Below are 25,610 nucleotides of genomic sequence, written 5' to 3'. Positions count from 1 at the left end.
CTTAACTGTGGAGGGCAGTGTCACTGGCCCTCATATGTGGGATCCGAACCGGGGCCCTCTGGCATCCCAAGCCAGTTCTTAACCATTGCGCCACTCGGCAGGCCCTATGTTTAATTTTTTAAAACTACTGTTTTCCAAAATGGGTATACCATTTTCCAATCCTACCAGCAGTGTATTAGAATTCTGGTTTAATTAAATCCTTGTTAACATTGAAATTATCATCTTTTTAATCTTAGTCATACTAATAGAAATGTAGCAGTATCTTATTATACTTTTAATTGGCATTTACCCAATAAATTATGATGTTCAGCATCTTCTCATGTGCTGATATGCCATTGGTATACTTTCTTTGGTCTATTTTGTCTATTCAGATTTTCTCATTTTCTAATTGTATTTTTTTAAGTTTTGAGAGTCCTTGATAGATTCACATGTAAGCCTTTTCTCAGATATATGCTTTGTGAACATTTTGTGAATAGTTTATCCCAGTTCAGGGCTTGTCTTTTAATTTTCTTTACAGTGTCTTTCAAAAATCAGATTATTTCATTTTTTAAGAAGTTCAGTTTATCAATTTGTTGTTTTATGGATCATGATTTTGGTGTTATATGTAAGAAATCTTTTTCTAACCCAAGATCACAAAGTTTTTCTCCTATGTGTTCTTTTTTTCAATAAGACTTTATTTTTTAGAGCAGTTTTAGGTTCACAGAAAAATTGAGAAGATACAGAAATTTCCCAATTAAGCCCTGCCCCCACAAATGCATAACTTCTCCCATTATCAACATCCCCACCAGAACGTTCATTTTTACAATTGATGAACCTACATTGACACTTCATAATCACCAAAAGTCTTTAGTTTACCTTGAGGTTCACTGTTCGCAGTGTACATTCTATGGGATTGGACAAATGTATAATGACATGTATCCAACTTTATGGTATCATACAGAATATTTTCACTGCCCTAAAATCCTCTGTGTTCTGCCTATTCACCCCCCTGCCCCATCCCCTGCCAACCACTGATCTTTTTAATGTCTCCATAGTTTTGCCTTTTCCAGAATGTTATATAGTTGGAATCATACATTATGTAGCCTTTTCAGACTGGCTTCTTTCACTTAGTAATATGCACTTAAGTTTCTTCATTGTCTTTTCATGGCTTGATAGCTCATATCTTTTTAGCACTGAATAATATCCCATTGTCTGAATGTACTGCAGTTTATGTACCCATTCACCTACTGAAGGACATATTGGTTGCTTCCAAGTTTTGGCAATTATGAAGAAAGCTGCTATAAATATCCATGGGCAGGTTTTTGTGTGGACATAAGTTTTTTATTCCTTTGGGTAAATAGCAAGGAGTGTAATAGCTGGGTCCTATGAAAAGAGTATGTTTAGTTTTGTAAGAAACTGCCAAACTGTCTTCGAAAGTGGCTGTACTATTTTGCACACCCACCAACAATGAGAGTTCCCATTGCTCCACATCCTTGCCAGCACTTGGTATTATCAGTGTTTTGGATTTTTTCCATTCTAATAGGTGTATAGTGGTATTGCATTGTTTTAAATTGCATTTCCCTGATGACATATGATGCAAAGCATCTTTTCATGTGCTAATTTGCCATTTGTATATCTTCTGTGGTGAGGTGACTGTTAAGGTTTTTATGTGTTCTTTTAGAAGTTTTATAGTTCTAGGTTTGACATTTAGGTCTATAATTTACTTCAAGTTCATATTTATATATAATGTTAAGTATGGATAAAATTTGACATCTTTGCATATGGATATTCGTGTGCATATTTCCAACACTGTTGAATAAACAATCCTGTCTCCACTGAATTTCTTTTGCAACTTTGTCAATAATCACTTGGTCATATATCTGCAGATCTCTTTCTGGACTCTCTATTCTATCCCACTTATTTATTTGTCCATCTTTGTGACAATACCACACAGTCTGGCTAACTGCATCTCTGTAATAAGTCTTGAAATCAGGTAGTATCAGTCCTTCAACTTTATTTTCAAAATTGTTTGGGTTACTTGCAATTTTTTCATTTCCTTATGAAATTTAGGATGAGCTTGCCAATTTGTGCAAAAGAGCATGCTGGGATTTTGGTTGAGATTGTATTGAAACTATAGATCAATTGGGGAAAAGTGGCATTTAACAACATTTAGTCTTATAAAAACAATAGACCCATAAAAACAATATGTATCTCCATTTGGTTAGGTCTTCAATTTCTCTGAATAGTGTTTTGTAGTTTTCAGTATACAGGTCTTTCACATGTTTTGTCAGATTAATCCTGAAGTCTTTCATATCTTATGCTATTTTAAATGGTGTTATTTTTATTTTTAATAATTGTTTTATTATAGATACATAACATAAAGAAGCATTTGGTTTTTGTATATTCATCTTGTTTCTTGCAAACTTGCTGAACTCTCTTTTAGTTCTGGTAGCTTTTTTGTAAATTTCATCAGAATTTCTACATTAGTAATCATATCTTCTATAAATAAAGACATTTTTTGTACTTATTCCTTTCCAGTCTAGAGGGCTTCTATTTCTTTTTCTTGCCTGATAGCACTGGCTACAACCTCCAGTACAATGTTAAATAAAAGTGATAAGAGCACACATCCTTGTCTTGTTATTGAACTTAGGGTAAAATATTCAGGCTTTTGCCATTAAGTATGATGTTACTATGGGGTTTTTATAGATGTCTTTTATGAAACTGAGGAAGTTTTCTTCTATTTCTAATTTGCTGTGAGATATTGTCGGTGGGGGGTTGTTGTTGTTTGTTTTTTATTAGCAATGGATGTTAGATTTATCACGTGCTTTTTCTGCATTGATTTTTTCTTTTTTAGTTTAGTTTTTAGGTTCTATCAGACAGAATAGTTTCACTGCCCTACAGTTACCCTGTGTTCCACGTTTCATCTCTCCTTCCCTCCCCCCAAACTCCTGGCAACCATTGATCTTCTCACTGTCCCTACAGTTTTGCCTTTTCCAGAATGTCATATTAGTTGGAATCAAAGAATATATAACCTTTACATACTGGTTATCAACATGTATTTAAGGTTCTTCCATGTGCTTTCCTGGCTTTACAAGGCCAAATAATTAAGTTCACGAACTCATGCTAGAAAAAGTGCTCCATATCTCATTGCTGAATATCACTACAGTCACCTTCAAAGTACTCCCCTTGGGAAGCTATGCACTGATGCCAGTGCCTAGTCCACCTTTCAAAGCAATTTTGGAACTCTTTTTCTGGAATGGCCATCAGAGCTGTCATCATATCACCTTGATATCCTGAATGTCATCAAAATGTCTTCTTTCAATATTTCCTTTATCTTCAGGTAAAAAAAGAAGTCATTGGGGGCCAGATCAGGTAGGTAGGGAGGGTACTCCAATATAGTCATTTGTTTACTGGCTAAAAACCCTCACAGACAGTGCTATGTGAGCTGGTGTACTGTCATGATGCAAAAGCCATGAATTGTTGGTGAAAAGTTCAGGTCATCTAACTTTTCATGCAGCCTTTTAAGCACTCCCAAATAATAAACTTGGTTAATTGTTTGTCCAGTTGGTACAAATTTATAATGAATAATCCCTCTGCTATCAAAAAAGGTTAGCAACATCGTTGCAACAAATTTGCGAACTTAATTGTCTGACCTCGTATATCTCATACCTTTTTAGTGCTGAATATTATTCCATTGTAGGGATGTACCACTGTTTGTTTATCCATTCATCTATTGAGGGACATGTTGGCTGCTTCTGTGTATTGGCAATTATGAATAAAGCTGTTCATCTGTGTGCAGGTTTTTGTGTAGACATAAATTTTCAACTAATTTGGATAAATACCAAGGATCATGAATGTTGGATTATATGGCAATATTATGTTTAGCTTCATAAGAAACTGCCCAACTGTCTGCCAAAGTGGTTGTGCCATTTTGCATTCCCACCAGCAAAAAATAAGAGTTCTTTTTGTTCCACATCCTCTCCAATATTTGGTGTTGTCAGTGTTTTGGATTTTAGTCATTCTAATAAATTCATAATGATACTTCACTGCTGTTTTAACTTTCACTTCCCTTCATTAACTGATGTTTTACTATAAAGTATTTAGGTATGGTTTTCTTGCTATGTATCCTGTTGGGCATACCTAGTGCTTCTTTATTCTATGGCTTGATGTCATTCACCCCTTTCGGGAAATTCTCAGCCATCACCTTTCTAATAATCTCTGCTCATTCTCACGCTCCCTTCTTCCTGGGAGTCCAATTATACATGACATAGAGCTTTTCATTGTATCCCAAACACTTTTGTATAGTCCTAGCTTTTGATTCTCCATGATTCAGTCTGGATATTTTTATTCTGATCCATATTCCAGTTAACAATTCTATATTCTTTTTTTTTACAATTCTGTATTCTTTTGCATCCATTCTGCAGTTAAAACAATCTACTAAGCTCTCAGTTTTAATTATTTCCATTTTAAATTTTCATTTGATTCTTTTTTAGCTTTTATTTCTTTACCACAGCTCTTCATCTTTACTTTTAGTCCTTGAACATATTAATTAGTTATTTTTCAATTCTTTAATATCTTCATTATATGTGCCTCCTGTGGCTCTATTTTTATTGGCTGCTTTCTCTGTTGGTTTTTGATCAGATTTTTTTGTCTTGAATAGCTGGTTATTTGCAACTTGACTGTTGAACATTTTATATGAAAAAATGAGATAACTTGTGGTTCTGAATGGAGTAATCTTCCTGCACAGAGCATTTACTTTTGCCTTGCAGGCAGGCAGGTAGATAGTTTAAGGACACTACAAATCCCAGATCAACTTAATTCAATCATGGAATGATATTATTCAAAGCTAGATTTTCGTATGTATGAGAGTTGGAAGTTGCCTTATTTGTTCCTCTGTTCAGTGTATGATTTGTATTTTTCTTATGGGTTACATTTTTTTTATTTTCCAAGTTGGATAATATCCTGGAAATATTTTTCATGTTTTAGTAAATAGTACTTTTTTGTTTCAAAAAAAGATGTAGCACATATATACAATGGAATATCACTCAGGCATTAAAAAAAAGACATCTTAATCTTTGACAACATGGATGGATGTAGAGGGTATTATGCTAAGTGAAATAAGTCAGACAAAGACAAATATATGATTTCACATATATGTGGAATCTAATGACAACATGGATGGATGTAGAGGGTATTATGCTAAGTGAAATAAGTCAGACAAAGACAAATATATGACTTCACATATATGTGGAATCTAAAGAACAAAATAAACAAACAAACAAAACAAAAACAGACTCAAAGATACAGAGAACAAACTGATGGTTGCCACATGGGGAGGTTGGGGATTGGGTGAAAAAGGTGAAGGGTGGATGAAGTACAATTGGTAGTTACAAAATAGTCATGGGGATGTAAAAAATACAGCATAGAGAATATAGTCAATAATATTGTAATAACCATATATGGTGCCAGGTGGTTACTGGACTCATCAGGGGGATCATGTTATTAGTTATATACACCTGAAACTAATATAAAATAATATTGAATGTCAACTGTAATTGAAAAATTAAAAATGTAATGATACAAAAAAGAATGTTCATAGCAACTGTATTCATAATAGTGAAAAAATGAAAATTATGCAATATCTAATAGTAGAATTTATAAATGAATTATAGCATGTTCATACAACATAACAAACTACTGCCATGTGCAACAACATGAGTGGATTTCACAGACATAAAGTTGAATAAAATAAACCAGACCAAAAAATACATACTATATTATTCTATATAAATTTCAAAAATAGGCAATATCCATTCATGGTGATCACCTTTCAAAAAATGGATACCTTTGGGAGGGATTGTGGACTAGGAGGGAGGCTTCTGGGTGCTGAAAATCTTTTCTGTTTTTATCTGAGTAGTAGTCACACAGGTGAAAACATATATAAAATTTCATAGAATTTGTACCCTTTATCCTTTCTTGAAGTGTTACATTATATTACATTATACTTCAATAAAAATGTAATCTTTAAAAAGGAGCAACAAGTATGCTTTTGGCAAAATTTTTCTGTCAAGAGCCAGAGAGGAAATATTTTTAGCTTTGTGGGTCATAGGGTCTGTGTCACAGCTACTCACCTCTGTTGTCGTGTGGAAGAAGTCATAGATGATACATAAACTCATGAGTATGACTGTGTTCCAATAAAACTTTATTTATGGAGATTTATATTTAAATTTCATATAATTTCACTTGTCATGAAACATTATTCTTCTTTGGACCTTTTTCCAACCATTTAAAAGGATAAAAAACACTCTTAGCTCATGAGACATGCAAAAACAGGCAGTGGACACTTGGACCTTTTAGACTGTATTCGGGTCACAGGCTGTCATTTGCCCACCTCTGCTCTAGGAATGTATAGATGAATATAGACATGAGAACTTCAGCAGTCTTGGAAAAGCTGGAGGCCAAATAGACCTGACACTCATGTATGGAAGATTTCTTTCAGGCTTTCTGCAATTTTTGGGAAAGATAAAAAGAGCCAGTGCTCCATGGTGATTGGTGACAGTGGTCAGTAACAGGAATATGTATTGGTTTTTCACACTATGATTTACTGTGAAAGTAAATAATGCTCTGGGATTATCATTAGAGCACTGTATGAGCATTTAACATTTTTCTCCCCACTGTGCTCTTTATTTACCTGAAAGTTGTACTGCACACAGCGGTGACAGTAGTAATTTGGAATTCCAGGGAGATGGCACTAAATGCAGGCAGCTTGTGCGTGGAATAGCTCAAGTGAACTTTCCTCACCAGCTCATCTCCAAAGCAGACTTCTTTTATGAACATGTTTTTCTGTGGCTTGGAGGTGTTCGTGGCAGTGATGATAATAATAAGACTTGGCACTTATATGGTGTGTTCTCTTTTCAAAGTGCTTCTCTCTAAAAAGAACCTAAAGGGTACATTTTAAGCCCATCTTCTTTTCACAGCAGTAAGAACCACAATTTTTGCTAACTCCAGAGAATCAAAGTAGCCTTTTAAAAAACATGTACTTAGTTTGCTAGACGACAACCCTGGTTATAACCAGCATTTTTTCTTCTAAAACTGTGAATTTCACCTTTTTAATTCTGTCTTTTCTGTTCTTCTATTACACAAATTGCAACTAATTATATAAATTAAAGTTTATTCATCTAACCCAACAGTCTCATAGAATCTGACTTACTTGAATAGTTACATTAACAAAAATATTGTGTATCTGCTTATTCTGAATAATTATTTTTCCATGTTGCCAAAAGTTATTTAGTTCATATATGATAAGCATTATAGGTGTGAGGAGGAATTAGGTAAGAGCTTCCTCAGGGAGCTCACAGCCTTGTGGGAGAGAGACTTGGAGGATAGGTCCCAACTTGTCCTTTATATCTGGCTCCTTCTGCTAATACACTCCTGCAGGCACATAGGTGCCAGCTCCTCACAATAGGGCCTATTCCAAGAACTGCCTGGGATAATGTGCTTCCGTCCATCCTTCCTTCTTTCCTTCCTTCCATTCTCCTTCTCTCTCTTCTTTCTTTGCTTCCTTCAGTCCTCCCTCCCTTTGACACTCCCTCCATCCCTCCTTTCTTCCTTCCTTCCTTCCTTCCTTTTCTTTCCTTTCCTTCTTTCTTTCTTGATTGCATTTTTTAATATTTGTCTGCGGGGAGAGTATGGTGCTTTTTATTTTCAGTTTCAGTTTCAGGTGTACAAAACAACTTAATGATTAGACATTTACACACCACACAAAGTGTAACTCCAACAAGTCTACTACCCCTCTGACACTGTACATAGCTATTACAATACCATTCACTATATTCCCTATGCTGTACTTTACATCCCATGACTATATATTTTTTAATTAGAGTTGACATTCAATGTTATTTTATATTAGTTTCAGGTGTACAGCGTAGTGGTTAGGCAATGCCCTGCTTTCCAGAAGTGGATTTCTCTTCTCCCTGGGACCAAATCCCTGCCACTATCTTCTCCTGGCCTCTTGGCTTTAACCATCTGCTTTTATTTGACCTCTCTGGCTTACTAGAGTCAACTTCCTATTCAACTCAGCTATGCATCCTCCTTGGTTTCAGCTTTGCTGAAGCATCAGAGAAAATAATTGCTCCATTAGTCCTTGACCCAAAGGACTATGATAGCATGGCTGACCTCTGTCCTGGGGATAAGTATCTGGACATATACCACAAATAGGGATAATATAATTGAGTTGACAAATGCAAAAAGAACATAGAGGAATGAGCCAAACTTCCCTGTATGGATATTGGTGATTGTCCCAATTTAATGGCTTCCTCAGAGAATAAATATCCTCATTCAAAATAGAGACAATACAGGCAATAATTATGAGTTTTGGCCTTTGTTTGCATATTCAAATATATAGGAAGTGATTTTTCCTGCACATACAGAGGCAAGTAGAGTTCAAAATCTTGCAGTCCATAGTTTGCTGTTCCAGCGATAATTTCATCAACTGCTCCATTAAATTTTTGAAATCTGATTCCCTTAATTTTTGTGTACACATGTATTCTCATGCTGCCAACTCAGGAAGTTTCGCACATCTGAAAAGCTGTGTTTTCTTCTGTAGACACAGCCTACTTTTTATTAAGCTGAGTGGAGTGATTGAGGCAGTGAATAAAGCATCCAAAAGGATAATAACAGTGAGGTGTTCTCTTTGTGGGACTACATCAATTCAAACAAGAAAATCAGTGCACCTGGGGGGATAGTACAGTACTATTCCAGCATCATCAATATTCAGGAGGTAACAAAAATCACAGGGAGAAAAATTCGTTCAACTTTGTCCCATGCAAAGAAACAACAGGAGGGGTGGCTAAGTTTACCCTCAGTCACTAAGAAGATAATGTCCATTTTAGAGGCATTGCCAAGCTCAATTTTAGCGACTATAGCTACTGAAAGAAAAGCCACATCTTTAAAGTACTGTGAAATTTTAAACGTCTTTGCCATCTTTGTTTTTCATCACACTTACTTTGGAAGGAAGGCTAGCTAGTGATATTTTCCCTGCTTTTCTGGTAACAAAGTTAGAGAGATGGTGAGTTCAGGAAAGAGAAAGTTGTGTCATTGAAGCCAGAAATAGACCTTGTTAAAGTAAAGGGTTCCACTCAGCTGCCTTGTTTACTGAGCTGTGAAATTTCTGTTACACAAATCCTTAGACTTTGAAGGTATCCATATTCTTAAAACTACTAAAAGAAACTGCCTTGAAAGCAAATAATCCCTCTCTGGTCTCCCCCCTGTTAAATGTAATATCCAAAGGGAACTCAGAAGAATTATGGAAGCTATTTCAGCCTCCCTCAGTAATGTGCAAAATCCTCCAAGAAAACAGAAATCCTTCTTATATTTCCCCTTGTATTAGTCAGCTATGCTACAATAATGGTGAGTAACAAATGGACCTAAAATCCTGTCTTAAAACAGACCTGCCGATTGGCTATACCTCAGCTGGGCTAGGATGGACTCCATGTTCAAGGTTTTAGTCTCTAGATTGGATTCAGGTCTGTTCCTACCTGTCTCCACATTCTCCTTGGACTATGCAGTGGCTACCCAGAATAGACTGTTCTCATGGCAATCACAAGAAAGCAAGAGGCTAAAATCAACCATGCAAGGAAGTTTAAAGCCTGTGCTTATGTCACAGCTGTTAATACTTCACTTAATTGGCCAAAACAAGTCACATTGCAAAGTCCAAAGTCAAGAGATCAAGAAATACGTTCAGCTCACCATGAAGCTAGGGCAAGTATGTGGATAGTTAAGGAAGGAAATGAACTATAGTCACCCCTTGGTATTGGTTCCAAGAGTCCCCGCAGGTACCAAAATCCACTGATGCTCAAGTCCCTTAGTTGGCCCTCTGTCTCTGTGGGTTCCACATCTGCGGATGCGGAAGGTCCACTCTATTATGAGCAGTGTCTTACCTTGCCCCCCCAAAGGGAAGGTCTTTTCTCGGGTTGGAACTGGAGGATTGCTGTAGTAATAGGGAGTGTTTCCCCCTTATTCATTCAGGAAAATATACCTGGTTGCTCCCCTGACCAGCCTCATTCCATCTGTTAAGGTCAATGGGGATTGACTGCTTTTATGGATCTTCATGGAGTTCAGCTAAGAGAGGGAATATTTTTTTCTGTGGCCCCTAAAAAGCCTAGATCTGTCCTGTCCAATATGGTAGCCACGAGCCATTTGTGGCCACCTAAGATTTACTAAAAATAAAATTTGAAATTCAGCTCCTCAATCATATTAACCCCATTTAAAGAACTCAGTGGCTACCACACTAGACAGTGCAGCTCTATCTTATTAGCCAATTTATTACCTTCATAGCACAAATAACACTCTAAAATCATGTTATATATTTGTATACCTGTTTTCTCCCTCTCTCTTTCTCTCTCTCTCTCTCTCTCTCTCTCTCTCTCTCTCTCTCTCTCTCTCTCTCTCNCTCTCTCTCTCTCTCTCTCTCTCTCTCTCTCTCTCTCCCCCCCTTTGCCCCCGTGGTAGACTAAATAATGACCCCCTGGAGATGTATACATACTAATCCCCAGAATTGGTAAATGTTACTTTATATGACAAAAAAGGAACTTTGAGAAGGAACTTTGCAGGTGGAATTGAGTTAAGGATCTTGAGTTGGGGATACTATCCTGGATTATCTAGATGGGCCCAGTATAATCACAAGGACCCCTATAAGAAGGAGGCAGGGGAGTCAGAGTCAGACAGGAGATGAAGGGATAATAGAAGCAGAGGGACAGAGAGAAAGAGATTTGAAGATGAACACATTCCTAGCTTTGAAGATAGAGGAAAGGGGACATGAGCCATAGCATGTAGGTAGCCTCTTCAAAGGGCAAGGAAACAGATTCTTACCTAGAGCCTCCAGAAGGAACATGGCCCTGTGAACCCAGTTTAGACTTCTGACCTCCAGAAATGAAAAATAATAAGTTTGTGTTGTTTTAAGCCACTAAGTTGTGGTCATTTCTTATAGCAGCAATGGGAAACTAATACATTCCCCATTAACATGTAAGATCTGTATAGGAGGGACTTCGTCTCATTCATTACTCTATCTACAGAACTAGGCATAGTGCCTCTTGAAGAACAGTTACTCCTAATTGAGAATTAATGAGTGTATGGATAAAAGGCTAACATAAGCTCCAAAAGGTCCTTCTAATACAAGATACCTTCCATAATCATGTGCCACATAGCCACAATCTTCACCACTGGAGGTCATTTTTTGCATCCTATTTTCAGAAAATCACTACTGGGAGACATCAGATCAAAATAGCACGTATTGAATGAGCAGCCACAAACATTGATTCAGTTAAGCAAATAGCTGAACAGATCCTTGCAGAACAAAAAATAGTGAAGATTTTGAAACACAAGAGGGAAGAAGGGAGAGATGGAGGAAGGAAGGAAGAGGAAGCCAGGATGAGAAGACCAAATGCTTTGTAATAGGCACATCAATAGCAATTAGCAGGTGTCATGCACTTTGAGGCTGCAATTCACCTTTATATTCTTTTATTCCATTTAAATTTTGACCACTCGTATTAAGCGAGTAGGCAGATATTATTCCCATCAGTTTATAGAAACTAAGGCTCAGAGATGTTAATTGTCATGATCATGGTACTGCAACTAGAAAGTGCCTCATATTCAAATCTTATGACTTGAAACCTAGTTTTCTTTCTTGCTACACTTGAAATGACATCATGTGAAAAGGAACTGGGAGAGCACTGGAAAAATCCACCATTTCAGTTTCAAATTTAATTTAGCATTTTCCTGCTAACTTGAGTCAAGGTATCTGGCACCTTTCAAGTCAAAGACGACAACTGCAAAGAGAAGCAGGCCTCACACAGACTGGCTAAAATCACAGCCCACACAGTCTTTGTCTATGGAATCAAATACACTCACATTTCAGAACTTAGAGAAACAGCCTGCATTGCAGAGTAGCCTGCCTGCAGTGGGATATTTGGAAGCACAGAAGCATGATTGTTTTCAACAAAATATAAAGTGTAGTACAGATGTTTAGCCAATAAAAGCAAATGGTTATATTTTAAATGGTTATATAAATTGCTACATCATAGCCTTGATTTTGCATCTTAGCCTGAGAAGCCTAAAATATTTACTATCTTGCCCTTTAAGTAAAAGTTTGCCAATCCCTTTTTCTAGATGAAAAGCAAGCCACAGGCACTTGCTGTTTTTCCTTCAGCCCTGCCAGAGAAATGAAGGGTAAAGGCCCATATCAGTTCCTTATGCTATTAATATGATTTTCTATATACTTCTTTATGATTCAGCTCCTTCTCCCTTCATACAGAAAAAGCTTTTTAATCTATGTGGAGGGACAGAAAGGTAACGAAGTGTTCAGATGTGTTTTTATGACTGTGTAATGGATCACCACAAATTTTGTTTTATAAAACAACAGTCATTTTTATCATCATCGTCATCATCATCTCATAGTTATGGGCTAAGCTAGGTGGTTCTTACTAGGAGTCTCCCAGTCTGATGGTCGCTGGGGCTAAATCCATATTAAAAGCATCCTGTGAGATATCTGGCACCTAAACTAGAACTCAAATAGTTTAGGAATGGAGCAGCTGGGACATCTCTATCTCTGTGTGCTCTCTCGAGCATAGTGGCTTCAGGTGAGCCATTATTCTTTTGTGGTTGCCCAGTGTTCAAAGGTATGAGTCCAGAGAGAGAGAGCATAATGGGATCCCATTAGCTATAGTCGCTTGAGAGCACCTGACCAAAATAAATGAAAGTTGTCTTATTAAAGAAAAGTGACTATTGATATGTAAAAGGTAAATCATGTTGATCCAAAAATCTTACAGTGTTATTCACTGAGCATTCCCTAGTGTCACTATTATTCCTAGGGAACATTCGATCCAAACAGGAACCTGCTAACCTTGAGTTAGAATAGCTTCTCTATAGAAGCCTTACACCTCACATTATGAGATGTGCACAGAAGTGGTGGTTTAATGCTCTCGAAAGCCTTGAGTTCCTTATGGGAAATCTAGGACCTCCACAAATTCTGGAAAAAAAAATGCTTTTGAAAATATTTCAAACCATAGTCTTTCTAGTTGAACACCAGGTGGAAGTTGAGAGACTTTTTTGAAGACAATGTCTTCATTGTTTTTTTGTTTTTTTGCTTCTTTCAGATAACAGAATTTTCTATCACCCTTACATTTTTCCAAAGGTTTCAAATTTCAAGTTGTTTTAGGTTTCCAACAATCTTACAAAAGCATTTCAGGGCTCTTCTTTGCTAAGTATGCAAATTATGGTTTCACTTTAGATATTCAAACTCAATAGTGGGCATCATCAATATGCTACTTAGGGGTGGAAAATGTGTGTTGTATTGTTTTGCTCTACTTTGGGCCCAGGCAGGCATGAATGGGGGAGTCAGGTGGCATGGGCATGAATAGGACAGTTTCATTATGTTCTGAGATTCTTAAACAAATGCATTTGGAACATAAGCTTGAACTAACCAAGTCTACAGAAAATTAATTCATTTTGCATCCAAACCTCAAGGATATAAATTCATAAAAATTGAAAACTGAATATCGCCTTTGGCCCCTTAGGCAACCTCAGTAAGTAATTAAAAAGGGAAATGATGGACTTTCTCCATCGCTGAGCAGTATAATACACTTTCTCTTTGGGTAATTTGAATTGGAGGAATGGTACATTGCAAATGATTGGCTCACTTTGTAATCCCAAAATTTGGTTTTTATTGAGTTTACATAAGTTGAATAAGCTCTCAGCCATGCCATCTGACTCCCCCATTCATGCCTGCCTGGGCCAAAAGTAGAGCAAAACAATACAACACACATTTTCCACCCCTAAGTAGCATATTGATGATGCCCACTGTTGAGTCTGAATAGCTAAAGTGAAACCATAATTTGCATATTTAGCCAAGAAGAGCCCTGAAATGTTTTTATAAGATAGTTGCAAACCTAAATCAGCTTGAAATTTGAAACCTTTGGAAAATGTAAGGGTGATAAGTTAGAAAATTCTGTTATCTGAAACAAGCGAAGAAAAATGGTCTGTCTGTGAAGATTGGTCGTAACTGCACTGTTTCCATTACAGCGTCTTGCTCACCTGTGCTAGTCTGGCATAAAGAAGGCCTTCAATAAATACTTATGAAATGATTAAACAAATTCTAGTTGCCTTGAATTTTTAAAAAGTGCACCTGAAGATACCAACATGAAGATAATCAGAACTGTATTAACACAAATCATGAGTAAAAATGACAAAGGGAACCAATTCTAACATCCTATAGAAAAGTCATTACCAATGGCACCAGCTGCTGTTAAACCGTTTAACTTTTCTTAGTTCTCTCATTTGAAAAATAAGAATGTTCTAGGTCTGAAATGTTGTAATTATTTCTGGGTTTCTTCCTCTATACCTCTCAGCCTTCTGTATAGACCAAAACTTTTTTTATTTTTAGTTTTCAATTACAGTTGACAGTCAATATTATATTACTTTCAGGTATACAGCATAGTAGTTAGACATTTATATAATTTACAAAGTGATCCCATCCAATTAGCCTAGTAACCACCTGACACCATACATAGTGATTACAACATTATTGACTATATACTCTATGCAATACTTTACATCCCTGTGACTAGTTTGTAACTACCAATTTGTATTTCTTAATCCCTTCATTTTTTTCAACCAGCCTCCAAAACCCCCTCTCATCTGGCAACCATCAGCTTGTTTTCTGCATCTAAGTCTGTTTTTGTTTTGTTTGTTCATTTATTTTGTTCTGTTGATTCCACATGTAAGTGAGATCATATGGTATTCATCTTTCTCAGTATGACTTTTTTCACCTAGCATAACACCCTCTAGGTCCATCCATGTTGTCAAAAATGGTAAGATTTCATTTGTATGGCTGAGTAATATTCCATTGTATAAATGTACCACAGCTTTTTTCCAATCAGCTATTGATGGGCACTTAGGTTGCTTCCATATCTTGGCTATAGTAAATAATGCTGCAATGAACATAGGGATGTATATATCTTTTCAATTAGTGTTTTAGATTTCTTCAGATAAATATCCAGAAGTGGAGTTGCTGGGTGATAAGATAGTTGTATTTTTAATTTTTGAGGAACCTCCATACTGTTTTCCATAGCGGCTGCACGAATCTATAATCCCACCAACAGTGCATGAGGGTTCCCTTTTCTCTGCATACTCTCCAACACCCGCTGTTTGTGGATTTGTTGATGATGGCCATTCTGACAGGTGTTATCTCAGTTTGGTTTTAATTTGCATTTCTCTGATAATTAGTGATATTGAGCATCTTTTCATAAGTCTGTTAGACATCTGTATGTCCTCTTTGGAGAAATGTCTAGTCAGGTCCTCTGATCATTTTTTTTAAGCTGAGTTATCCTGCCACCTGTTGGCAGCTCAGCGGCTGCTCAGCTCGGGCCAGGCATCAAACCACTGTTGCTTAGAGCTCAAACTCTTGAGCGAGCTCTTAACCAACTGAGCCACTTGGCCGGCCTTGCCCATTTTTTAATTGGATTGTTTTGTTTTGGTGTTAAGTAGTATAAGTTCTTTATATATTTTGGATATTAACCCCTATGTTAACCCCTTATTAGATGTATCATTGGTGAATATTTTCTCCCATTCAGTAGGTTGCCTCTGGACCAAAACTTATTTGAGAAAACTGAAGTGTTTTCTTTGTCAGTTTCCTCTGCTAGGATCAAGCTACTACACTGGCTTTTTTGCAGCTCACTTCTGTGTTCTATTTTAATTGTCCTTTACATACAAAAAAATACAAGACTCTTGACCCATCCTAATTAGGTTATAATACAACCTCAAGTTGGCTACATCCATTTTTTTCCCTTTCTGCCATGTCTTAGCCTCTCTTCAACAGCAATGAAACAGACTTGCCAGGCAGCTTCCCAAGACTGAGACCAAAGTCTGTGGTGATATGTAGAATAATACCTTAGAATTTTAGTTCCTATCATTGACCTTACCAACAGGGTGTTTTAACAACTCACAAAACTTGGATAATCTCAATTAGCATCTTAAATAAATAAATGCTAATGTGTCCTTAAGATCATGATAAAAAATAGCCTAGTTGGTTATTGTTATACATGAGATTCATTTTAGTAAAGATATTAATTGTAAGGAACAATGGAGTGGAAAAAGGCTGCTGAGTTTTCAATGCAGATGCACCTCAAAACATCAAAATATCTGTTTCAACAACCTTTGTACACATTATAAATAAAATTTTAAAATACATATTAATTACATCAGACAAGCCTGTAACAAAGAAAAATAGACACACAGACCAATGGAACAGAATTGAGAGCCCAGAAATAAACTCACATATATATGGGCAACTAATTTTCGACACAGGAGCCAAAAACATATGATGGAGAAAGCAAACCCTCTCCAATAAATAAATGGTGCTGGGAAAATTGGAAAGCCTCATGCAAAAGAATGAAACTAGATTGCTATCTGTCATCACACATAAAAATTAACTTGAAATGGATTAAAGACTTGAATATAAGACCTGAAAAAATACAATAGATAGAAGAAAACAGACACTAAATTTATGGACCTTGGTCACAGAGGGGATTTTGTGAATTTGACCCCAAAGGCAAAGGAAGTAAAAGCAAAAACAAACGAATGGGACTACACATCAAATTAAAAAGCTTCTGCACAGCAAATTACATTATTTTAAAAGTGAATAATCCAATTATCCATTTTGATGGTTGAGGTTTTGTTGCATTGAGTTTTTCAAGGGCGCTTCAAAACAAATTCCATTCTTCTTTAAATTTGATATGTGTCTGTTTTGTAATCTAGAATCACCTGCAGTCAGAAAGATGGCACCAACATTAACAAGACAGTTGTACCTCTCACTGCTTAAAATTAGTGCACAAACTTAGTTTTCATCATCTAGCCTAAACAAAATACTTACATGCAGAGACAATGCATAATATTCAGCTACTGATATATTTTGAAAAACAAATCATCCAACTAATTGGAGACCTTGGCGGATTCAGAGGAAATGAAAGCAGAGTCACAATTCTTACATTAGATGAGCATTGGAACATTAAAGCTGCTTTCATACCTGAGATCCTAAGAGTTAATCAGTCACATCTAAGTATTACTATTTTTCTTGATAGTTCCTTTGATGTCTTGCAAAATGGCCTTCCAATAGCACTCTTACTTAAAGGAATAATGCCTACATACCTTGGGCTGGAATTCAATGCCATTCAAACACTGCTCTCAACAACCTTTCCAACCTCTTCTATCTCTTCCCTCTTAAACACAATTAGTAATGTGAGAAAATAAATCAACAAACAACAAGTGCTGGCGAGGATGTGGAGAAAAGGGAAGCTTCATGCACTGTTGGTGGGATTGCAGATTGGTGCAACCACTATGGAAATCAGTATGGAGGTATCTCAAAACCTTGAAAATGGAACTACCTTATGACTCAGCAATTCCACATCTGGGTATCTCTATCAAGAGAAATCCAAAATGCTAATTCAAAAAAGTATATGCACCTCTTTGTTTATTGCAGCACTACTCACAATAGCCAAGACATGGAAACAACCGAAATGCCCATTGGTAGACAACTGGATAAAGAAACTGTGGTACATCTATGCAATGGAGTATTACTTGGCCATAAAGAAGAAGGAAATCTTACTATTTAGAACAACATGGATAGACCTATAGAACATTGTGCTAAGTGAAATAAGTCAGACGGAGAAAGACAAATACCATATGATCTCACTTATATATGGAATCTAAACAACAGAATAAATGAGCAAAGTTAACAGAAATAGACTCAGAGATATAGAGAAAAAACAGGGTTGCTAGATGGGAGGGGGTGGGGATGGGGAGAAGGTAAAGGGATTAGACCACATAAATTAGTACCCACAATATTGCCACAGGGATATGAAAGACATTTTGGGGAATATAATCAATAATATTATAAAGATGTTATAGGGTGTCCGATGGGCACTTGTCTTATTAGGGAGACCACTTCATGGACTGTGTAGATGCCTGACCACTGCACTGTACACCTGAAGCTGAAGCTGAATAATATTGAATGTCAACCATATATATATATATATATATGTGTGTGTGTGTGTTTATATATACACACAGTATATATATTTATGTATATATATATTTATGTATATATATATATATGTATACACATGCACAGGATGTGGAGTACAGCATAGGGAATAGAACCAATGGAATTGTAACAGCTATACACAATGTCAGAGGGGTCGTAGATTGGGGGAGTGGGGTTATCACTTACTACTTTGTGAGGGATGTAAATGTCTATTACATTGTTTTGTACACCTGAAAGTAATTTTAAAAAAAGAGCTTAAGAAATAAATCCATGATTTGCAGTATTTGCCAATTTTCATCATGTTAACCATACTCCCACCATGACCAATTTCAAGCTACCAAAGATTTAAAACTGGCTCACAAAAATTCCTGAATATTTAACAATTGGCTCTACACCTAGCATGTAGGACTCCATCCTGTTCAAGTACACCACTGACACACCAAATATTTCAATCAGATAAATTTATTGTAGCTCTAGTAATATGCCTTTTCATTCTCTATAAATAATTGTGCCTCAGTATCTAATAGAGTCAACCCCATATCTTTTCAAGTCAAATTCCTAGCCACTCTTAATTTTCAACCTAAATGCCACTTCTTTCAAAATTCCCTCTCTTTTTTTGTGTTTACTTCTTGTTTAACTTAACACATTGACTTCAAAATTATTTGTGGTTTATATTATAATTCCCTAGTCAACATAGGACACATTTATTTCTTCTTTTTAATATCACTGGGGGTTAGTAAAGTGCTTTACACATAATGATAATTCTTAAATTCTTGGGTTGTGTTGGGGGATAACTGGGATGTGGTTTTTCAGTAACACATAAGGCAATGAATAAATATGTAGAATCCATAAAAATGTATTTGAGGCAGACAAAAGTAGAAAATATATGAATTAAAATTAGTTTAAATATGGATTCATTTGAAAACAATCCTCAGTCATACTCATGATATAAGATAATTTAGTAGTTAATACTATTATTTCTGTTGTAAGATTGCCTGGGTTCAAATACTGTCTCTCCCATTTACTAACTGGGTGATATTGGGCAAGTTACTTAACATCTCCAAGCTTCAGTTTCCTCATCTGTAAGTTGGTCATAATAATACCTATCTCATCAGGTTATTGTGAGGATTATACAGAATAACATATGTAAGGCACTTAAAACAGTACCTGACATATGCTAAGTATTCAACACACATTTGTTAGTTAGCAATAGTAATAATAGTAGTAGAAAGCAATGCCGATTACCAAAAATAAATCTCAAAAATTGTAAATAGAATGAAAGAATAAATTGATGTTAAAGGAAAAAGGACACAGGGGGGTTGGGAGGAATAGATGACTTTACAAACAGGATTTCATTGCAGCCTAGTCCTTAAACTGAGCCAAACACTAGCATCAAAATGTCCCCTGCTCTGTCCCAATTTTTTACTAATCAAATAAATCAACCATTCTCCTTATGTCCCTCCTCACAGCTCCCAGGTAGTGTCCCACTGTAGAATACCAAAGCCACAGTCATGTTTCCAGTGTTCACTTGTTAAAAAAAATTAAGATCAGCTTGTTGAAACCCCTTGTAAGCCTGCAGCATTCACTTCTCTATGACACAGATGGCCCCAGCTCACATTAGCCTCAGCAGATTCATTAAATGACCCCCTCAAGTACTAGACACATGAACCCTGAAGGACATGGAACTGCTGACATTTCTTTTTAGCATTTGACATTTTAAAAGGATTCTGGGTTATCCACTTATTCCACATAGGATAAGTATGCTGCCTCCATCCTAAATCCTAATGGGTGAAAGGAAATGAGTAAAAGAAAAACTTTCTGTCTATAACCAAGAAAGAAGAAGAAAATATTCAGGCTCTTTTATCTAAAGGAAATGTATCTGCCTTTTTGATTCACTTTGGAGATTTCTGAAAATACTAAAGGAAGAAAGTAACAACTAATTGTCGCTTAGCAGAAAGGTGAAAAGCACTAAAAAATTCTAGAGCATCTCTTTGTCAAAAAACTAATTTTCTGAGATGTTCTAAATTAAATTACAGTGGCCAGAGAATGAAAGAATTGTTAGCCTGTTATTGGCTGTGTGCCAGCTAACAAAAGACTGCTCATATTCTTTCTGTCTGTTGAAATTCATCTGAATTTCCAGGTAGCTATTTCTGTGATTATCCTAGCCAGGCACTATGGAACCCTAGGAGTGGAGCCTCTCTTCTTTTTTCCACATGGACCTTCCAGACTGCTGCCCACAGCCAATCCTCAGGAGTGGACATTTCTCTTTGCAATCTGCGCTGATCGCAGAGCTGGCCCAGCTTCACCTTCTCCCTCACTTTTGTCTATAGCTAATGTAAATGCTTTCCGATGGCCTACATCTCTCTTCTCCCCCCACCCCCCGACCACTTGATGTATAAAAATGCTTGCAGACTCCAAAACAATGGACATTTGTGTCTTTTTTACCTTGCCATACTGCTGGTGGTTCAGACTTTATGCCCCAAGAATGGTCTTCTTTTTGGCTAACATTTCTGGTTCAATAAAACCTTTCTTTAAAAAGACTTTCAGGGGCCGGTCGAGTGGTTCAGTTGGTTAAGAGTTAGCTTAAGAGCATGAGCGCTGAGCCACAGGGCTGCCAGTTCGATTCCCTCATGGGCCAGTGACGATGCACCCAAGCTGAGTTGCTGCTGATCTGCCAACAGATGGAGGGATGGCTCAGCTGGTGAGAGCACATGCTCCTAACAACAAGACTGCCTGTTCGATGGTGGGCTACACCCACCCGCAACTAACACTGAGCTCGGCATCTTGAGCTGAGCTGCCACCCGGATGGCTCAGTAGATAGAGCATGTGCTCTTAACAACAAGGCTGCTGATTTGACTCCTGCATGGGATGGTGGCTACGCCCACTCACAACTAAGATTGTAACACAGCACCTTGAGCTTAGAGGCCACGAACTGCCGAAGGGCAGCCAGATGGCGGCTGGCGCCCTCCACAACTAAGATTAAAGAACAACAACTTGGCTGGTCCTCCTCCCCAATTCCCCAACACTGTTCCCCTCCCCCAATTCCCCAATTAAAAATAAATAAAAATTAAAAATTAAAAAAAATTTTAAAGACTTTCAGCCATGGAAATTAACATTTTTGTTTAACAACAGGTATAGGAGAAATTAGGCATGTAGGAGAAATAATCCTGCTTGGGACCATCAGATGTTTCACATGAATAATTCCCCAAATGAGTATTTTTAATGCCCATCTCAGAATGGCATCTAATCTCTCACTAGAATACATAATCTTGACAAATAGAAAGTTTCTTGTATTGAAATCTCTTTCCCTAGAAGTATCAACCAACTTTTCAAAGGCATGGCCGCTGGTAGACAAGTTCAGACATGAATTCATAAGGCCCTGGGTACACGCATTGAACCTGAGCTTGCTCTTTGCTTATTGGATTTTTACCTCCCAGAGGAACCAACTGCTACATGGTTGACTCCTTCTCACTGTGCTCCTGTCCCCACCTTGAAGCCTCAGGAGCTATCTGATCTATTGATTACTGTCTTTTTAATATGTGGTTCCACATCTATTTTCAAAACAACATTGACAACATAATATTCAGTGGAGCTTAAATGTTATAGGTACTTGTTTCAGGGAAATAGATTAAGATTTGTTGGAATCTACTTTTCCTTAATTTATGAGAAGACTGTGGGTCCTCTGAAATACCCAGAAAATGGTCTCACAGCCCCCTTTGAACACCAAGCTCTCCAGCATTTCCAATGGTTGCCATGACCACAGGTGGAAAAATGTTAGAAAATCTTATATCACTCCAATGTTATAATTTCTAGCATATATACTCTTTCCCCATAGAGACATATCATCAGCATTTACGTGGTATACAAACACAGGACTGAAATGCCTATGTTAGTTTAAGAAAATAATTTGAAAAGTTAAACTGCTGTACATCAATGAGAATAAATTACAGTTCCCTACACAACATATGTGAATCTCAAAATTAAGTGAAAGAAGCCAGGTCCCAAGCAGTACATGTAGTGTGATTCCATTTACTTAAAGTTTAAATACAGGTAAAGCAAATAGATAGTGTTAGAAATCTGCATAGTGGTTACCCTTATAAAGGAGGAGATGAGTGAATTGAATGGGGAATGAAACGAGCTTCTGAGAAACTTGTTAAATTGCTTCTTAATTTGGGTTCTGACTACATGGGTTACACCTGGCGATAATTCATTGTGCTCTATGCTTATTTGTGTATGTTTCTACATGTATGTTACACTGCAATAAAAATTAACTGACATAGTGAAAGTAACAGAAGGAAAACTGAAAATTTTCACCAATGCTAAAAATAATTTGAATGCTATTATATCAAAAGTAATATGGTAATAAATCCTAGATAAAATAAAAAATGTTTAAAAGTTTAAATGGGAAGATATCACATAAAAAAGTAAGAAATTTAAGACAATAGGGAAAAGAGTGGGCAATAATAAAGTGAGGACCAACGTTTAGAAATACTATCTGTTTTATAATGCAGGAAAATAAATTTCACACGGAAATTTAGAAGGAAGAATGATTCCAAACCATACAGAATTTTATCACTTATCTAACCACTTCATTTTACAGATGAAGAAACTGGGGACAGAGACAAGGCACTTACTCAAGCTCACCCAGTTGCTCAGCAGCAATACGGAAACTATAACCCAAGCCTCCTCAGCCCTCCTCCTCCTTTATATTAATAGAAGATGAGAACAACAATTAGGCTCCATGTTGCAGTGTGACTTCAACAAAACAATAAATAGATCTGATAACATGGCACGTTAGGGCACAGGTGGATGGCTGCTGTGTGACTTTGCATTTTCCAGGGCTCCAGACTTTGGGCATGTTACAGTAGTGACTTCCCCAACATTGCAGTGAGTCATAAGAAGACTTGGGAAGTCAACTTCGTTTCCTGCTGAGACTTCAATGAAATAAACTGAATCAACTGAACAGGAATAGCAATTCTGAGCATTTGAAAAGACCATATCCTAAGGATGAGCTGGCCTCATTTTAAGTGGCCTGAGAAATCTCCAGATCACTCTCTAGAGCTGAATGCAAAGAGTAATTTCAGAGATTAAATATCAGGGACAGACTTAGTACATGTCTGTGAATACTGTGTGCCTTTAAATAGGCCAAAGCCCCTTCTCAAAAGGCCCATTGGTAGAATAATCTTGCAGGAGAAAGGAATAAAATATAAGAAGCCCTTTCCATTTCTTGTGTTCCCTAAGTAATGACTGACACCAGGAAATTCAAACAGATGAGATTGTGTACGGAGAGTTTAGTAATGAGAGACTAAGTCACATGGGCCGAGGGATTAATTTATAAGACAGACTCAACAAAGATGGGGTGAAAAATGGGAACAAAGAAAAGTTAGAAAATCTAACCCAATGAAAAGGATGCCTCCAGTCAGGGGAAAGGAGCACTGCCTCCAGAATTTTATTTTTGTTTTCAGCAAGTAGAATGGAAACAAGGAATCACTTGACCAAAGATGGTCATGAAATGGTAATGGCAGAGAAGAAAATTATGACAAGGACTATGAAATGACCTGCCAGGGACTTAGAGACCCATCCGGAGCTGTAAAGGAGAGGCTGGTGCAAGGCATACTCTCTGGCTGTGTCCTTAGCAAGGCTGGCGCAGCACCTCAGCATACGGAGGAGGTTTCCAGCACCCACAGGTGGTTTCAATACATTGGGTACTAACCATCTTGAGTCCAATGCATTGGTTGCTAACAATCTGCAGCTGACGCACGGAAAGTTCCCTGCCCAAGGCTCTCTCCTCCCCTTTCCTGCCCCCACATAAGCAAGGCTATATAAATAAACCACGGCTGCTAGATTGGGTCACTGTTCTCCCATCAGGAGACAGCTGTCCACCTAGCCCCTGCTTTACAGCATTTCTTTGTCTGTCTTTCTTAATCCTCTGTCGCTCCCACTCTGGCCCAGTTCTACTAGCCGTGCTGGATGCGGCAATGACCCAGATAAATAAATGCCTCCATTAGCATCTGTTTCTCAAGACATTTTTAAGACAAGAATCACAGACCCACTTATTGTCCATTTAACAGGTTCTATTAGGCTTTACAACACAGCAATCCCAGGCCCTACACAAAACAATGTTTCCTGAGTCTCCCCCACCCCAACCTACATTTGCTGTGAATGTGGGGCTGGGTGTAATGGCTGCCTGCCAGTTCTCTGCTAGGAAATAATGGTGCAAATAAGCACTCCTTTAAAACGTTACCATGCTCAAGCAATTGGTTTGGGGCTCTCTTCCTTTGAAAGCTTGTCACAATTCAAGGACTATAGAAATTAGGAGCCCATTTAAGGAGACAGCCTTAAAAGTTGAAAATCATGCACTTTTAAGGATGTCACAGTACCTGTTGATGAATGCACAAAATGGTTGTGTGTTGGTCTTGGGGCAGAATCTCTCAAGTTTGGGAGAGCAGGGCTGGAGTAAGATATGTAGGTCAGTCTCCCAACCTGGGTTCCCTGTGGGAGTGGGCCAAGTGCTGGGAGTATTAGTAGTTTTCTATGGAAATTATGAAAATCTCAGAAGTCCTGTCTGCTAATATGTACATGATTAATTACACAGGATCACAAACCCTTGATAAGGTGCAGGATGGGTTCCCTGTAAAAACATCCCAGTCAAATCAGTGCCTGGATGTCCTGATCCTTCTCCAAGTCATCTTCTATGCTCACCTTTTCCCAATGTATCTCCTGGGGTGCTGGATTATAGAGAAGGAGCTTTTACTGCTTTGTCATCAGAAGAGCAGCCTCACACAGAGCGGAGGAAACTCAGACAGCAGTTAGCATTTCCCTATAAGTTCTATAACCTAAACAATTTCATATAAACTATGTATCTTGTAACTGTCTGGCAAAACTATAACAATGACATATATACATGTGTATCTACAGACACGTGTGGCATAAATCCATCAATTGGATCGCTGTAATCTCAACACTGCAAAATACTATAATATGGGCCTTCTCATCATGGATGGGGTAGAGGCTTGATCACTGCACTGTACACCTGAAGCTGATGTTGTATAATATTGTATGTCAACTATAAGTGAATATATATATATATATATATATATATATATATATATATATATATATATATATATATATATATATATATATATATATATATATAGTCATGGGACGTGGAGTATAGTGCAGGAGTGGAGTCAAGGGGATTGTAATAGATATGTATGATATTGGGGGGAAGTGTGGTGGTGGATTGGGGGAGGGCGGTTGTCACCTCGACGGGTAAAAAGTATAACTATTGCACTGTGTTGTACAGCTGAAACTAATTCTAAAAACTGTGTATTTCACAATAAAAAATAATTTAAAAAAGACTTAATTAAACACTTTAAAAGAAAAAAAATATGGGGCTTCTCGCAAAATTCACCTCTCTTGGATAGACATCCTCTTTAAACAAAATTAAAAGCAATAAACACACAACCTAGAAGTCATGCCTCATCCTTCCCTATCATTGTGGCCTTAATTTAAGACATTATCTCATCTGGCC

At 37.2% G+C, this 25,610-nt stretch overlaps 1 long non-coding RNA gene across 1 annotated transcript in view; it reads left to right on the top strand.

The window, feature by feature from the left end:
• The window catches only part of LOC109395328 (uncharacterized), an 89,930-nt gene extending 67,180 nt beyond the window's left edge, over positions 1–22,750 (top strand). Inside the window, exon 4 of the long non-coding RNA XR_002126640.1 lies at positions 22,674–22,750. This is a non-coding gene — a long non-coding RNA (uncharacterized LOC109395328). The remainder of the gene's footprint in view (positions 1–22,673) is intronic.
• The last annotated feature ends 2,860 nt before the right edge of the window (positions 22,751–25,610 follow it).

This window comes from Hipposideros armiger, unplaced genomic scaffold (genome assembly GCF_001890085.2).
Source record: "Hipposideros armiger isolate ML-2016 unplaced genomic scaffold, ASM189008v1 scaffold_13, whole genome shotgun sequence".
NCBI lineage: Eukaryota > Metazoa > Chordata > Mammalia > Chiroptera > Hipposideridae > Hipposideros > Hipposideros armiger.
The sequence above is the reverse complement of the archived record's forward strand: the minus strand, read 5'-3'. Positions and strand labels throughout refer to the sequence as shown.